General features: G+C 43.1%; 1 long non-coding RNA gene across 2 annotated transcripts; it reads right to left on the bottom strand.

Moving 5' to 3' along the window:
• Positions 1–13,630: 13,630 nt before the first annotated feature.
• Positions 13,631–18,105, bottom strand: LOC119337538. Of its 2 annotated transcripts, none has more exons than XR_005163364.1 (6): positions 17,533–18,105; positions 17,210–17,353; positions 16,551–16,581; positions 15,468–15,555; positions 14,101–14,162; positions 13,631–13,997 (listed from the first exon to the last, which is right to left on the bottom strand). It is a non-coding gene; the product is annotated as an uncharacterized LOC119337538 (long non-coding RNA). The 2 variants fall into 2 exon arrangements; XR_005163363.1 differs by having other exon boundaries at positions 16,551–16,585; positions 17,533–18,103.
• Between the last annotated feature and the right edge of the window lie 355 nt (positions 18,106–18,460).

Raw genomic sequence — 18,460 nt, 5'->3', positions numbered from 1 at the left:
AGTCTAGTAGAGGCTTACTAGGGACACGGTGTTTTGTCTATGTATCCACACATGTATCAAGTTTCCGGTTAATATAATTCTAGCATGAATAATAAACATTTATCATGAATAAGGCAATAACAACTTTATTATTGCCTCTAGGGTATATTTCCTTCAGGCAGGTGGCCGTCCGGCGATGTGTTTGTTCTGCGCGGCTTCTTGTGTGGCAATGATGGTGGCTTCGGGCGGAGCTGGCTTGCTGATGGGTCTTGGTAGTCGGTCTCTTCCAGCGTGTTCAAGGGGTCGCCGTGCCTCGCTTTGTCTTCCTGAAGTCGGAGCTACTTAGGAGGGGCCCTTGCAGTGACGATGACACGAGATGGGTGGTTGGCTCTGGCGCTAGCTCAGCGCAAGCCCAACGCTTTTCCCCTGCAATGCTCATCGACAGACCGAAGCTGCCTGGCGCCGGCGCGTGAGGGTGACTGTTTGGCATTGACCGACGCAGGCCTTGATGCTTGTTTGTGGTGAGGGCTTCTTCGGTGGTCGTCGATGGTGGAGTCAGAATCGCCGTCACGGAGGCGTGATGATGATGCCGCCGGGTTACAACCTTGACGATTCTTTTCTCCTTGGCGGTGTGTGTGCGTTCTTGCGTGGGTTGCCAGATCACCCTGTGTGCCTTGTTTTTGCAGGCATGTTGTGGCAGTTTTCACTTGGTTTTCTTTTAATTAACCGGGCAATTCTCTTCGACCTTTTTAATGAATCGGGCCCTAAGGGTGTTGATCACGAATAAGCTATCTGGCTTTGTTAGCGATATCTTTTTATAATATTTTTTCTAATGAGAAAATTATTTCTATGTTTTTCTTGGCAGTGCTACGTGTCGGTCGATGGATCTTTTAAAAAGATCTGCCGCCTCGCGAGCCGTCTGATGTGACACAATCATGCGGCAGAGCGATGCCTTTCACCACTGCAACAAAGTTGTTGTTGCAGAATTTTCTACAACAGAGGTCTCGTTACAGAAATCATTGCAACACAGTCTTGTTGCAGAAAACTTTTGCAACGAAGGTCTTGTTGCAGAAAAACTTTGCAATAGTGGTAATGTTGCAGAATTTTTTTTATTTTCACCTTCGTATGATGTTACGGAAGAAATGTTTTATAACATGATTGATGTTACAGAAAATCTTGCAACAAAGAGGAAGTCGCAAAAACAAGGCCACTCTGTTCGATGCGAGTTCTGCTAGATGGTGGTGATGGAGGATCGGCACCGCACGTCCCCGCCTTCGCGCCACCGCCGGCGGAGACTCGTCACTGTGGAGCTCGCCTCCAACCCTGCCGGACTCCGCCGCTCATGGAAGTCCCCGCCTCCTGCCCGCGCGCCATCCTCGTCGGATCCGGCGAGATCTGGCTGGAAACCTCGTCGTTGTCGCCCTCCTAGACGCACGTGTCTCAGCCCCTGCATGTCCCGGACGTCCCTGCACGCCATCCTGGTCGGATCCAGCGAGATCCGGCCGGAATCCTCGTCGTCGTCACCCTCCCAGTCGCACGAGTATCCGCCGCTGTAGGATCTAACCCCTCTTCGGTCGCCAGTTGCAAACTCTCTTTTTCTGAAACAAAGGCTCAGTTGCAGAAAACATGGACACAAAGGGGCTTGCTCTCGGCCGTATGATGAAAAGTCAATCCGATGGACGCGAAGGCGACGGATGCTCGCACGAGATCGGTCGGTTGGAGGTAAGTTTTTTCCCTTTTTTCTTACGGTCAAAATACATTACTTCTCTATTCTAAGTAATCTCCCTTTTAAAGACTAGCAAAAGGGGTTGTGCGTTGCAACTAGAGAAACACAAGGTCCATCTCCAGCTCCTGCACTATGGGTTCAACTGGCATGCCTTCACACCATCGCTACTCCCAGTGCCACCTTGCCCTTTTCTGTTGAAGCGTGCCTCGCGGCTTACCTCAGTGGAAAGGATGTGTTGTGTGCCATCTGATCCATCGACATAGTCACCATGCGAGCGAAAGTACTAATCTGAGCTCGAGCCCAGATGAGCTCGATATCGTCAGCTCGCGCTAAGATTCGGAACACCATGTGTATTTTATTCTGTATTCCAAGATGTATGTGCAGCTATTTTTCCGGACCGTGGCCCACTCAACTACCGCATTAATGTCGAGGCCGTCATCTTCCCGTGAGGCGGCTCAGACGGTGCGCTGCGTCGGGGCCACGGCTCAGACGTTACACAAGAAACGGCGTGCCTCCAAATTGGCCTTCCTCTCGAAGATTCCTCCCCCGCTGTCCCCCACGCCTGATCTTCAACCTCACCGGCAAGGACCAGATCGGGAACGATGACTACCTCGTCATCTTCTTCGCAGCCAGGAGAGGTTCTCCTGCTGATTCCATGCCCAACCTGTGGCCACAAGGTGGTCACCTTCATCTCCCGAGCCGGAGCACGCTTCTACAAATGCGTCAGGAAAGATGTAAGTCCTCCTTGCCAGCAAATTTCAATTTTCGCATCCGGATCCCCTTTCTGAAGATCAGCACGCATCATGCAGGCTGGGTTATGACAGTTCATGAGATCCAGGGATACGTACCTGTCGGAGCTGACTAGGGACGGCTTGTCCCAGCCGTACTTACTGCATCAGCCTCTAGCCGTGCATCCATCCGCTCCCCTTCAGCAGAGATCCAGGTGAGAACACACTTTGGTGGACGGCAGCCAGGCAGAGATCCAATCAGCTCATGCGTGCCCAGCCACAGATGCAGCAAGCTAACCCCGCCGGTGTTGCACCGCACTGCTGATCGACGGACAGCCAATGCACGGCGCTGCTGTTGGCTGGAACCAACCTGGTTCTTGTGATGGCTATGCTGTACTTAATCTTCGTGCAGCACAGCAGTTACTTTAGTTCAAGAGCTATGTAATAAGGAGAGCCGACTAGTAGTTAATTTGCTAATTCTAGTCTGTAGTAAGGACCCGTGTGTAGCTCGCAGTCCCAAGTTGTATTGCTCTGTTTTGTGTTATCTCCACCGCTTATGCTTTTGTCAGAGCATTATGTACCTAATGATGGTTATCTCTGAATAAATTTTCAGGTTCTCTACCTGCAATTTTGCAGTTGTCCATTTTAATAATTTTCATGGATCAAAGTACTTTCAAAACTTTTTAACCACTCATTTTTTATTCACCATGTGTAGTCACATTAGTCTGTTTGCATAGATTCATGGATGCAAATATTTAAACAGCCCCTTAGTCTTTCAGAACAAAGTTGCATAGATTTATGGATACAAATATTCAGACTTTGAAATCAACACTGCTTCTAGGTTCATAGTTTCATAGATTCACTCTTTCAAAAGCAGTAGCCTCTATACTGAACCTTCTGGATCAATGTTACTACCTTTCTTGCATAGATTGACACGCTGTATTCAACTATTCATAGATATAAACATTCACACTTTTGAATTCGGCTGTGATGCTTTCATGCATTCACATTTTGAACATTGTTGCTGTCATACATTCGATATTTCAGAGAAAAAGTTCCATAGATTCATAGATATAAAGATTCAGTCCCTGAAATCTACATTGTTTGTACATGCATAGTTCCAGACATTCAGTATTTTAAAAACAGCAGCATTTGTATTGAACCTTCATGGTACATGGTAGCTTTTATTTGGATTGAATGACAGGTACAATTGTAGCTTTCAGCAGCATTTGTATTGAACCTTCATGATACATGGTAGCTTTTATTTGGATTGAATGACAGGTACAATTGTAACTGAAAGTTCATGCATACTATTTATATCGAGTAACATTATTGCACGATCATCCGTTGGCCTTTGCCGCTACATGCCGCAGTTATTTACTAGTACATAATACCAGGCTTTATATTACAAGCACTTTTTCAGGTCCGAGATGTCGGATGAAGGAAGTTGCGAGGGGGAGACGGCTGACGAAAACCTACACGGAGCTAGTCACAATTCAGCACAGAGTGGCGACCCAGCTGTGCCACCAGCCCCAACCTCTCATTTGTTGGTGAAGCACGCTGGTCGAAGACTCGAAGTTATACAGACATTCAATGAGTTCAAGCATTTTCTTGTCACAAGCATCGGCGTTGGCAGCATGCTCAATCTTCAAATGCATACACATTGCTCGCCATTTAGACGGAGTCAAGCTGAAACTACCGCTTACGCAGGTCAGTCTTAAGCAGTACTGAACTTTATCATTCCATCCTTGCATCTTCTCAGCCAAGTTTTTCTGCAAAATGCATTTCCAACCAGGGTTGACACGTCGATGCACATTTGTTTCACCACTAGCAATGTTGTCGTCATCACTGCTAGTGTCATCGGTTTTTGAGCTTTCGATTGGACAGATTGTTTGAACTATGTTTTGAGAACCAAACTGTCCTCCGCCTCTTATTCCTCCCTCTTTTCCCCTTTTTCTTGCCTTTCCGGCTCTTAGACCTCTTAACATAGATCTCTGTCCACCACAATCGGCACTTCCAGTACTGCGACTTCGCCCTGCAAAGGATACATTTTTTCCACTTGTTCAGCAATCATATTCTCATTCTCTGGAACGATATTGTTTTGGGAATTACCTCCCAGGTTTGATTCCGTTGTCCGTTCAATGTGGCCAAGTTCCAAGCTTGCCTGACCACCTACACCTGCAACACAACCACAAAGTCAGTGGAACCTTTTGCCACTTGAAAATCTTGTTATTACCAATATTATTGGTCTATGGATTTACTTGACGCTCGCCCCCCTTCCAGCAAATGGACTGAAATTTCAACCACTAATCTCAGTCAAAAGTTTGTACTAAGCGAGCACCCACACACTATTTCCCGCATGCATTTCGTCCTCTCGACAATAAGCCGGCTCTTCCCATATCGGATGTCAAAGCCCTTCCCCACGAGTATAGATTGTAGAAGTCGTATGACTCGCCTAAAGAGTCTAAAGAAGTCCCAAGTACTGGCATGATGACATTTTCAGTTGGGTTGACTCGCCTAACAGCTTTCTCTATTGCATTGATGCGTTTTGGGCAAGGGGTTCTGCTCGATGCTGCAGCACCTATCCTAAGCCTGAAAAAGACACAACCATTTTCTGAACATGAACTGCCTAAATTCAGTAAGCAGGATTCTACCACTAGTTCTGCTAATTCCACGCTTTTATCCAGTCATGCCAAGTTTCTCTAAATCCCTAGAGATCTCGCTGGGACAAAAATTTCCGCACAGACCTCTTGTTCCATCCAGGCGCTCGGGGATTCGTCTTCCCCATTAAAAGCTCTAAAGTCGGAGGCGAGTTCTCCCTCCTGTTCGCCGCCTCTTCATTCACCGCCATAATCTGCGTGTCCGCGCTCCCCACCGGCCGTTGCTGCTCCGCCACCATACCGCCATGCCCAGACACGGGCTGGCACCAAGCTCTCCTACTTCGTCTAGCACAGCAGAACTGATTCAAAGCCAAACAAGATCCTTTCAGTGACGAAACGAGGCGCCTAAGAATTGAGACGAAGACGCCATGGAAGCAAGGATCTATGTACCTTCTGATTGGCTGCATCAGAAACTCCATGGTGGCTCGCTGCCGGCGCTCCTTCTCTCCGGTTAGAATCACCGCCCTACGTAGAGAATACATTGGAACTTGCATTCAATTAGTGCCTCCACCAACAAACGGAAAGTGAAGTTCCTGTTCCACGGATCAGACGGATTCATCGATTCCGATCCGCGGCTCACCTCGTCAACGGCGGACGGGCGTCACCCTGCACGTCAAATCCGCATATTCTAACCCCGAAGCATGGCCCACCACCCACCACTGCCTCGTAGTACGTATTTTTCCACAGTTCGCATTTTCCAGCAGCCCACCACCGCTCGTATAAACAAATGGCATAGATCTATATGCACCAGCGAACGTCGTGGATATCGAGCCCATTTGAGCTCGCGCTCAGTTACTCCACGTCCCCATGCGAGCTCTTACTTAACCTCAGGCAAATTTGACAAATTTGACCTGTGGACGAAATCAAATCACATAATGAACTCCCCATGAAACTATTTCACGTGGCTGGCCTTTTTGTGTGACGCCCGACACGAAGGCGCCATACCACACTGTGCAACGCCTCACAGATAGGCGCTACACGACTGGCCAGCGTTGCACCCCAGACTGCCTAAAAATTGCTAAGTCATTGTGCAGAGCCTAAAAGCTAGGCGCTGCACTGTATAGTGTGGCGCCTAGCTCTCAGGCGCTGCACTAGTGGTTGCACTACAAAATGAAGCAACCACTAGTGCAACGCCTAGAAGCTAGGCGTGCACTAGTGGTTGCACTACAAAATGAAGCAACCACTAGTGCAACGCCTAGAAGCTAGGCGCTACACTGTATAGTGTGGCGCCTAGGTATCAGGCGCTGCACACTGACTTAGTAATTTTCGGATCACACAGATACGACGCTGGCCAGTCGTGTAGCGCCTATCTGTGAGGCGTTGCACAATGTAGTATGGCGCCTTCGTGTCGGGCGTCACACAAAAAGGTCAGCCGCGTGAAATAGTTTCACGAGCAGTTCATTCTGTGAGTTAAACTGTAATTGTTTTCTATGTTCTTTCAGTGCAACTAAATTATTAGATGTTGCCAATATTAAGAACAATTTGTAAAAAAAATCATTATTGTGAATTTTCATGTCTTGTATTTCAGCTTCTGCAGGTGTTATTTCAAGGTGTCACCATGGCGAGATCATCTTTGCCGCTAAGCAGGAACGTGAGAATTGTTTCGATGCTGAAAACTCTGAAGTGAACACTATGAAGTTTGATATGCACTTGACGCTGGATCATTGCACTTCCCCCGTTGAGTTCAAATATGATTCTGCTAACTCTAATGCATTGCCATCATGTAGAAGTTACAACATCTATGCTGTTGGAATTCAGAAGTTCAGAGTTTCAGTTTCATTTTAGCTTTTAAGGATCAGGCTTTGTCTGTTTCGGTTTCTGAATAAAGTTACAAATGAATGTCTTGACAATGTCGTTAATCGCTTGTTAAGATTTCATACCCTGTTTTCCGTTTGACTTGTGATAGAATCAACTTCAATCTTCGCGTTCGTTCAGATGGGACACCTCTGAACAGAATTTGTGATCTCTGTTTGTTATCAGTTTGGGTGATTTAAACAGTTTTGGTTTCAGCTGTACGTACCAGATATTGACTCAACTTCTTCTGATATTTTGGCCAACGAATTAAGCTTGTTATCTAAGAAAACTTGCTGGCCAAGAGATAAATTTTCCAGTTGAGAAGGAGACTATATAAGGCCACGTACGGCAGATGTTTTGGGTAGATCAATCTTGAGTTTCTCCACATACATCTGAACTTTGGCATAGAAAGAGCTATGTTCGTGAGAACCTGCTGGTTCGTCTCCTCTTGAGTGTACAATAGGAGATAGGAGATTATTGTATCTTGGAGGAGAGCCGCTGTACAACTCGTGCACCGTGGCGAGGGCGTAAATCTCCTTGAAAGCTGCTGCACCACGATCTGCTGCGACCACCTCTTCTTCAACAACAGCTGCCTGCGTCGTCGTCCCCAACATATGCCGGGGTTTATCGCCTGTGTAATTTCTCAAAATTGGTAGGCAATCCGCTTGTTTTGTTCATGGTCTTGCTGCGAAGGCGCATCAGATTGGAATTAGTAATCTATTTATGGTATGAGTAAAGCAAAATGGTCTGTGCTCCCTTCCATTGACAGGATGTCTATGTTGTACGTTAAAACTGAAAAATGTCAGTATATTGTATATACATTTGAAGCCCAATGGCTCTGTATCATAAAGAATGATATTTGCTCACTTCTGTTGCTGGATTTCTGCTATATGCAATAACTGAAAAAGGAGTAGTACATGGTTTAAGTATTGTATATGCTAGAATAGTACCCCTGCAAATATAACTTTTGGACTACAACTTTCACAAGGACAAACTAATGACTGAAGCCCTATATAACATTATTTTCCTGGGTACTATTTACATCAATACAACCATATTAGAAACATCACACTGCAGTACACAGCATGCACATGAATTATACAAAAACATCATTGTAGACAATATCTTTTGTGCTTTTCCCTGATGGGTCAATATCCTTATTTGGCTTTGCAGAACAGAATGAACATATGCTGCATTGCCTTTCTTAGTGTACTGTTTGGACATAAACACAAACACCTTGCGTGCAAGAAAAGTAGAAAAATCAGCAAGCTACAATCAGACCAGTGGATCTGCATTTCATATCATCCTCAGCAAGAAGAATCACTTGCACAACATTCTCATGCAACAAAATCTCAAAGCAACAGAAGAATCACCAACCTCACCTGTGGTCAACGGCACTATGGTCAGCTGGCCGTAGATGGATGTCCAGCTCCTATGAGCCTTTAATCACCAGGCGGAAACAAATTTCGAAGCAAGCCAGAGCCTGCAAGGAGACGGGGCTGGAGATGCAATCTGGACGTGGAGGTGATCCGGAGGTGCTGCCGTGCTGGGTGTGTGGACCGGGGATGGACCAATGGAGCTGCTGGTGTGTGAGTGTGAGTGTGTGACCCACGGGCTAGAGAAATTGGATACGGAGCATCCAGATTCCAGGGGAAAGACCAGCGTGAGATGAAAAATGGGAGGTTGGCAGGGAATCGATTTGCTAGAGCCTGGAGGGTGGAGGGGCTATCGTGGGGGCTGTGGAGTTCTCCACAAGGGGCGACTCGTTTTCAGGTTTGGCGGGACTGCGTGAGGGGCGAATCCGGGTAACACGGGCCGTTCGATTTAATAAGTTGACGGCCATAGATGATTCGATTCTGGAAGTGGCGGGTAAAATATGAGAGAAGAAGGCAAATTCAAATATTCAAAAAATCGTGTACTATAATAGTAGAGATCCATTGTCTTCTTCAGCGGTAGTTATATGTGCTTACGTGTGGATGGTGGATCGGTTCAGTGTTGCTTCCATAATTCAGACAGAGCTGGTTCGATGGCCACAGCCGTAGCCACGACCTTATCTGAAAATCCTAGAGCTTCATCAATCACTTTAGCTATATGTAAGAAAATTAAATTTAGGTAAGTCAATTTTTCTGATCATTGATTGTTGCTTCAAGATTTGTGCTTTCTTTTTTTCTATTGTGTGGTGTTTCTGATTTGGGCTGGGAATTCGACTGACCTCTGTTTTGGACCAATCAATTCTTAACATGCTAAAGCTCATCAGCCCGTCTTCTTCTTTTTTGTGCATTTTCCCCTTATTTTTGTGCACTTTTTCATTTTGTTTTAAATTTTATTTTGTGGATATTTTTCAGATGTTGCCGAGTTTACATGTATGTACATAGATACGACTCCCTCCGTTTCAAAATAAGTGTCTCAACTTTGTACTGACTCTAGTACAAAGTTGTACTAAGGCTGGGACACTTATTTTGGGACAGAGGGAGTATACAATATATGCAAAAATGACACTATTATTCGATTATTCTTTGCATATTACAAAAGGTGCAATTTTAGTGCAAAGTTGTTGTAAGTTAAAGAAATATTTTCCTTCTTTTTAAATGGTAATGCCAGTGCCACTAAATATTGTTTCTAATAAAAAATTATTATTTTGATTTGTTTTATTTTTATTTCATTTTCTTTCTTCGTTAAGGGTAACACCAATGACACTAATGCATTCCTTCATATGAAACTCTTTTTGGGATAATTAATTTTATGCCCTTAGTTGTGTCCCACTCGGCTATTTTACCCCTAATTTTCAAAAAACACCGGTTCGGCCCAAGCCACTTTGCTCATGTTATGCTTTTGCCCTTTGACCGTCTGATCGTCACTTTGAAAACCTCATAAAAAATTCATACAAACTCGAAAAAATGCAGAAAAGATATCAAAATGTTCAAAAAAAACAACACCTATATGGGCATGTCATTTTCATTCATGACAAAAGTGTTAGAATTGAGCTCGTATGATCTCAGCATGAATAGTAAAATCTGAAGAAAAAACTTAAAAAAATTAAAAAATTCTAACTTTTTTTTGTTGGAAACATTGACCAATGTTGTGAGAGCTTGCCAAGTTTCATTAGGGAATGGCATTCGTGAAAGTCATGGCAAAAAAAGATCAACACTCCTGCATGGTTCGACTAGCATTCCTTCACATCATCCTACTCCTCCCAGTGCCACCTTGCCCTTTTGTGTTGACGCGCGCCTCGCGGCATACCTCAGTGGAAAGGATGCACCTTGTGTCATCTGCCCTATCGACATAGTCAACATGCAAGCTCTTACTCGACCTCATCTGATGGCTTCCCGCGCTCGGCGTCGTGAGGCCTTGGTGCGTCCACCAACGCCTCCTTCGTACAATCCATTATTGTCTTCTTTAGCAGCGGTTCTGTGTGCTTACGTGTGGATGTGGATCGGTTCGGTGTTGCTTCCATAATTCAGACATAGCTGGTTTGGTGGCGCAACCATAGACACCACATTTTTTTTTTCAAAAAGGGGTTTGCCCCGGCCTCTGCATCAAAATGATGCATACGACCATATTATTGAAAATCAAAAGGTCCAAAATAAGTCTCGAGGTCTGAAAACAAAGGAAAAAAATGCTCACAAAGAGCACGAAAGCAAAAACATGACAGCCACAACCGGCAGGCAAAACAAAAGATAGGAAACTAAACACCTATCCTATTACATGACCGCCATCCAAACCGGTTGAAGATAGCCCGTGATACCGTCTCCCATCGGATAGATCTAGTAACAAAATGCTCCCTGGCCTCCGTCGGAGTGAGTAGCGACCACATACGGATGAGTGTAGTGGCCCTGAAAACAACCTTCAAGAAATGAATATTTGTTGTTCTGTCAAAAACCAAGTCGTTTCTGCAGTTCCAAACTGCCCATAATAAAGCACATACTCCTACACGGATATGTCTCACTGTTTCTGCATCAATCCCATCTAGCCACGTCCCAAATAACGTGTTGATGAAATTCGAAGGAGTAATATTAAAAGCTATGTGGACCAACCTTCACATTTTTTTTGCCAATGGGCAGTCAAGAAAGAGGTGTTTGATTGATTCATCACTATCACAAAAACTACATCTTTTAGATCCAGTCCAGTTGCGCTTCGCCAAATTGTCCTTAGTTAGGATAACTTGTTTGTGGACAAACCACATAAACACTTTGATTTTTAAAGGCACTTTGACTTTCCAAACATGTTTTGAATTAGGAATAGCGCTAGTGTTGATAATATCCAAATACATGGATTTAACCAAAAATTCACCATTCTTAGCTAGTTTCCAGCGCAACTGATCGGGCTGTTGAGAAAGATGGGCATCCATCAATCTTCTCACAAGATGGAGCCAAGCTTTATTTCTAATTCCTAGAGCTTAATCAATCAAGCCCTCCAATTAATTGTGTACGATTATAAACGTGCGCCTCTGAGTGTGGCATTTGGTGCTCGGGCTACATGGAGCCCTTTCAAAAATTATGTTTTAAAGTTTCAAATAATTGTGAAAACAATACGTTGACATATGGATGTGTGCTACACCTGTATAAAAAATTTCTACGAGAAAATATGTTGATTCGTGAGCTACACAAAAAAGGTAAAATCGTTGGTTTAATAAAGTGTGTTTTCAATGTCAGCAATTTGTTTTGTTTTTTGTGTAATCCGCATGTCAATGTATTTTGTCAGGAATATTTGCAAGCATGCAATATACGTCCCTACTATACTCTGGATTTTATTTTATTTTATTGAAGCATTCAAACATTTTTTTGATTTTTTTAAAGAAAAAACGAGATCCATGTAGCTTGACCTATAATTACTTACTCCCGATCCTTCATTAGATGAAACATTTTTTTGCATCAAAGTTTGTTAAAGGCTTAAAGAAAGAGATATGCTCTGCTATTGTTTTGCACAAACCTAGGACTGTTGATGTTGCAACATCCTTGGCTTTGTTATAGGAACAAGAACTGTGGGAGAATAGAAGAACTACTTATCAACCTAAGACATGCGAAAATGCGTTGGAGCACCTGGCGACTACACCCACTGAAATCTTGCCCATGTAATTGCCTTGGATCCGAGCCCCTATATTAGAGTCATACGTATCGGACGGATTTCACAGTGTATAGCTCTGCAGCAGTCTGCGTATCAAATGAATTATAAAGAGGCATTTCTGTTCTGACATGTCCTGCAGGATGCACGCATTGTTCACAGCCAACGCCCAACAACCAAACTACACTTAAATGCTCCCACCTACTCATTTTCTTGACATAAACGTCGCTCTCCACCCATCCCTGACCAAGTTCTTCTCCATCTTTGCCCCCAAGAATCATCTTCACTCTCCGTCTCTGTATTGGTAAATGGTTCTCACCTCCATGTCCACTGCAAGCGTTCCTCTAGTCAACCTCGAAGTCCAGGCTCCTCTCTCACTGATGGTGTGCCCCTACTGCAACAAGCATGATCCAATGGTGGGTCTCTCAAACACGCCTCAATCCAGTGAGACACTTCTACAAGTGCGAGCATCAATGGGTAAGTTTTTCATTTTACTAGTTGACCTATTGCGCCAAATGGCGCAGAGACCCGCTAAAACCATGTTGTCAATAAAAAGAAATTCATGGTTTAGTATATTTGTAGTCACATGCAAGTATATATGGCAACAAATTTAATCTCTCTTAGGAAAAACGGGGGCTTGTTGTCTAATGAGATGTATATACACATTTAAATTTGATAGCATAGAGCTCTATTTGAAACAAAATGTATGTAATAAATATAATCCCCTTTATTAGGAAAAACAGTATTTTGTTGTCTATACTTTATAATGAGATGTATATACACATTCTAATTTGGTAGTGCAAAGTTCCATTCAAAATCATGCTACTGAAAATATGTGTATGTCAAGTTGTGCTTTAGAAGATTTGTCAAGTTGTGCTTTAGAAGATTTGTCAAGTTGTGCTTTGACCCTGGTAGAGAAAAACATGATAGCAGATTTGTCTAAGTTGCGCTTTGACTTTGGTAGAGAAAAACATGACACAAGAAGCCAATTAGAACCAACAATTGTGTAACCATTATATATGTGACTATCTTAGGGGGCGAGACCTATTCCTGAGAAGCATGCGTTCTGTAACTGCAAAATGTAACAGCCCATGTGATATGAGTACTGAGTGAAGCCACAAAACTTTCAGCTTCCTCTTCGTTCTCCCTTCCCACTTACTCAGGATTCATCCATGGCTCGTCAAACACGCAACGCAATTCCCCTTCCTTCCGCGCTGGATCTCAACACCTCCATGCACAGCAATCCCAACTGACGGCCAGTTAACTGAACAACACCTCGTTTGCAACACTGAAACCGACCAAGGCTGGGCTGGACAGGTGCCGCCATCAACAAAAAACAGGCAGCTAAAGCTGGGGGATTTCTTTTGAAGAAAAAACTATTGTCATGTTGTTCTCATAATCTCATCAATAGAAGATTCTCTGCTGCAAATCTTCTTTTTCACTCTCACCAGGATGTGGTAGCTAGGACAAAAGAACCAAAGGTACATCCAAACCCATCCCCTCCACCTGACCAATTTTCTGCTCCTCACCGCTGAATATAAGTTACAGACTTCTCCCTCCGTGGATCCCCCAATAATTCGAGATACCAAAAAAAAAACAATTTTTTTCTTCTTCACATAATGTGCAGTTCAATTAACAGCTTAAAGTTGTTAACTTGAAGAAATCCAGTTAGTAAATTGATGAAAAATATTTCTTTGTCATTCAGGCTCAGACGAGTTAATTAGCACCACCAAAAGTGTCTTACTGTTTGTCAGACTGCCAACATGTGTTAAATTAGAGATTCAGCAGGCACAAGGATCGATGATATTTGAACGGAAAACCAAAAGAACATCACTTCAAATGATTTTTCAGAACTTTTAGCTATGATAGTCGGTAATTAACCTATCTGTATTGATCTATCCATGTTTATTCATGCACTTGCCGGGCGCAGTGACACAGCAAGTAGCCTTAGACACCAATGTGCTGATCACGAAGATATCCTTCTGTTTCCTCTTGCAATGGCAGCTTCAAGGAAATGCCAGAGAAGCAAATGGCTATACGCAAAATAACCTGACACAAAACAGAGACAAACGCAGAGACAAACATTGATCCATGAGTTAGTGTTGTAGAGAGCATCAGCAGTATGTGCCACTCGAATTCTGGAATTACTAACCTCGGAGATGAGCACAAAGTTAATGGTCAATATTGTGATGGATCAGCATCCATAGTAGTTTGCTGCATCAAAGAATTTACAGGCTCAGAAATTAATTACCACACGAAAGTGATAATCACATTTAGTAGAGAACATCACATTCCAAAATAGAAATTTCGATTTGCACTTTCACCTCCCGCTCCTTAGATATGTACTCCCTCCGTCCCAAAATAGATTACCCAACTTTGTACTAACTTTGTACTAAAGTTAGTATAAAGTTGAGTCATCTATTTTGGAACGGAGGGAGTAGATGTTAACAAGTCAAAGTAGATGACAAAAAGATCAAACAATTTACCACTTGAAAGTGAGAATCGCATATTCAGTAGAGAAATCTGATTCCTAAATAGAAATCTGCAAGCTTCTAAAAAATAGTTCTGTAGGTAACTCAAACCAAGATACACACTGTACTCTAATAGCACGCAAGCTTATAAAAAATGTTTTGCGGGTGACTAAAACCAAGATATGCACACTTTATTCTAATAGCTGAAAATATAATATATGTTATAAACACAATCTGAAGGAAAAAATAAAAGTGCAACTAACTGTAACACTAATCAAGGTTTTCAGTATCATGTTGTGGTACAAATTGTAACCCTTTTTATATGAAAATTTAAGAAAGACTAAGGTTTCAAAATACATAGTTGAGCATGCATAATTTGTTATGCTACAAGGACAATAACTATTTGATATTTTGAACTGAGATGTTGTCAGGGAGTAGGTCTCCTACTATCAAATATGCATACCATGTTCTCTTTCATTAGCCATGTCATTTTTCTAAGAACAATTACCTCTAGACAGGAATCAAAATCTTATTATGAACTTGTAGCATCCCAGGTAAGTTACAAACCTGAGCAGCCACTCAAATTCAGTAGCAGTATAAATGATAGCAAATGTCAGAATCCTATGCCGATAACCTCTAGTTGTTTTTTTTAACAATTTAACACCTAGTTGTTTCATGAGGAACTTTAAGTATAAACCAAAATATATGGGATCCTTTAAACTAAGGGGACATTCATTCAATTTGTACTGATGCGCACATTGTTGAGAAAACTGTACTACATACTCTTATCCTCTCATGAGCAAACATACACATGATGCGCACAGATTATTTCTAATTTTGTGTTCTATTCCCTCCGTCCGGAAACACTTGTCGGAGAAATGGATAAAAATGGATGTATCTAGAACTAAAATACGTCTAGATACACTCATTTCTTCGACAAGTATTTTTGGACGGAGGGAGTACTTCTCAGATTGTGTCTTTCTCAATCTATGCTGGTGCCTTGCTCAGATTGTTACTTATTGAATTATGGCAATGTAGAACTGATTACCCATGTTAGCAAGCTCTGCTCTGGTTTAGGCCTCGAAGCATCATAGATTCTTCTCCTGGTGATCAGCTCCAGCAGAAGAACACCAAACCTGTAGGTGTCGGATTTTATGGTAAGCTTGCCACTTTCAGGCCAAACAATTAGATCCATGCATTAAATCAGCAAAATAATCTATAGATTGCAGATCAGATGCATTACGTATTCCGATAAACCATAACAGGAGAAGAATCTATAAAGCTCTGTAAAGCTGTCATGATCTTAAGAACCGGACTTTGTACTGCTAATTCATAACATCCATATGCATGTGGCAACAATGATGCGTCTCTGTAAAGCTTTCATGATCTTAAGAACCAGACTTTGTACTGCTAATTCATCAAATCCATATGCATGTGGCAACAATCATGTGTCTACTTACAATAAAAATTGCTCCAAATGACAAACAACCAATGCACGGACACCAAAGCATAACAGATTGCTAAGTAATCTGTACTGAGTACTATTTACAAAACTACTTGCCATTAAATATATAGTTATCTCAAACATCTTGGAGGTGCATAACAGAAAACAATGAACCATCTCTGTTATATTTGCAGCAACCTATCTTATATGTTATTTATTCCATAATGTTATAAAGCGAACCACAAGTATTAAAAAAAACTTTCAAAGAGTAGACTGCTATTTCAATGCACACAAAGTCGTATTTTGTATGAAATTGCGCCCAGATAAAATTGGTGAAGAATTTGATCCAGGTAAACAAGAAAGAAAAATGTAGCCTTTTATTTTTTAGGAAATATCAACAATCTAGTTCTACTGAAGATTTTCAGCTTCCAAGATTAAAGAAATGAAGCAATAAGCATCTTAGGAACCAAGAGGACTACATCAACATTAACACACTCTTCAATCATCAATCTGGTGTAGTATGCCAGAAAGAACTACAGGAAGAAAATCAGTATTGTAACAAAAAATAAATGAACATTCTGTTAGCATTTTCATAGTACATTATATGCATTTTTCATTAGTATACTTGATAGAATATGATGCTTTTCTTACAAAAAGTACCATGCAGAAGCTATCCTAGCAACTTACATCATTGCTTCGCTCGGATCAGCTTCTCAATCTGCCTAACGATATGAGAAAAGAAAAACATCAAAGCATGTCCATTGTCAGCATTAGCCAGATTTACAAAAAGGAATTGTACTCCTGGCTTGATACATGTTAGCTCTTCCAGCACCAGAGAATACTAAAACTGAATGCAATTTCATGATCACATAAAAGTATATTTATGTAGCAGCAACATATACCATAATAGCTTCAATAATAGGATTGGTAGCTAATCACATTACAACTAACGGCAACTATCCAGTGGCTTCAATAATAGGATTGGTGCCTAATCACAACATCAATTTGTGTTAGTAACAACCCATGTAGAATAGTGGCATTTAAACCTACTCCCTCCGTTCCTAAATATTTGTCTTTCTAGAGATTTCAACAAGTGACTACATACAAAGCAAAATGAGTGAATCTACACTCTAAAATATGTCTATATACATCCGTATGTGGTACTCCATTTAAAATCTCTAAAAAAGATAAATATTTAGGAATGAAGGGAGTAATAAACATGTGACCAATAACAATACTTCAAAGTAATCTAAGATGACTACCTCTGTGAGGTCTGAGGTTAAATCTACATAAATAAATTACAGAAAGAACAATACTTCATGGGGTGGTGAACAAACCAAACCTACCATAGAGCCCTTTCTAGCCGGATCTGGCATTGCTAGCCATCTGGGAGGCGCATCCATTGGCATAGGGCAGCAGGCCACCAGCTCCTGGCCGTTCTGCTCCTCTGCCGAGATGAAGAGGGCCTCTGCTCCGTGGAAGCCATCGACCTGATGAACAACAAGTCAAAAGGGAACTGTAAAAGGAAGGAATCTAGAGGAAAATCAGCCCCAAATCAGATCAACAATGAAGAAATCCGCCATTGTTTTCCGCGAATTAGGATAGGCAAGAGGGGAAATCAACAGAGAACAAATCACACGGGAGAGAGAAGAAAGGCAGTAGAGCCTACCTCGTTGTGTATCGTGGCGTCGAGCAAGAGCGGCTGGTCGTGCCGTCATGGGAGGAGGCGCTCCATCAAGGAGCCACCACTGGTGCCATGGCGTCAAAAGATCTACAGCCGGGGATGAGATGTGGATACGCCGCCAGACTCCCTCTTCCCCTTCCCGTGTGAGCTCCTTCTTTCACTCCCTCGATTCACCTGTTCTCCTACTCCCTCACTTGTTGCCCTCCATCTCCGGCGGATCCATGGCGTTGGAAGCTAGTGGGGCGAGGTGGCACTCGCAGGAGGCAACGCACAGTGCAGGAGGGATGGTGGCAGTCCAGCAATCTCGTGGCTTAGCAGGGACCGATCCATGACGCTGCCTCAAATCAAGCGTCGACGCCCTCGCCCTTCGCCTGCAGGTCACCGACGCCGGAGAAGCTCGCCTCCGTCCCGCATGTCACGGATCCGGTCAGAGATGAGGGGGTGGATGAGATGTGGGAGGGGGCACAAGAGGATGGAGGAGGAGCTGGGGAAAAGGGGAAAGGGTTGCGGGCGGTTGTGGAGGAGCCACTGTGGCGTTTGGTGGGGTGGTGACGAATGGGGTGTAGTGCCTGAGGCGCACAGGGATTGGACGCTCTCCCTCGCACGTCGCGCGGTTCCCGCGCTCTGGACGCTCTCTCTCTCGCACGTCGCGTGGTTTTCGCGCTCGCGTCAGCCACAGAGAGACATATGACTGCTCACGTACGACCACGCGCAGGCAACACACTGGTTGACTTATACCTATTTGAAAAAACCCACAAGCAACAAGCTGAACTATCTACTACCACTATAAAAAGAAGAGAGGGGCAGATTCAAACCATCGCATCCATCCATCATCAAAATCTAATGGCCCTTGATCATTCTCGCTAATCACCCCGCAGTAGAAATCGTCCTGCAGTAAAAAAAGAAAGAAAAC

The sequence above is a fragment of the Triticum dicoccoides genome, chromosome 7B (assembly GCF_002162155.2).
Source record: "Triticum dicoccoides isolate Atlit2015 ecotype Zavitan chromosome 7B, WEW_v2.0, whole genome shotgun sequence".
Lineage (NCBI taxonomy): Eukaryota > Viridiplantae > Streptophyta > Magnoliopsida > Poales > Poaceae > Triticum > Triticum dicoccoides.
This window is presented reverse-complemented; position numbering and strand designations above follow the sequence as displayed.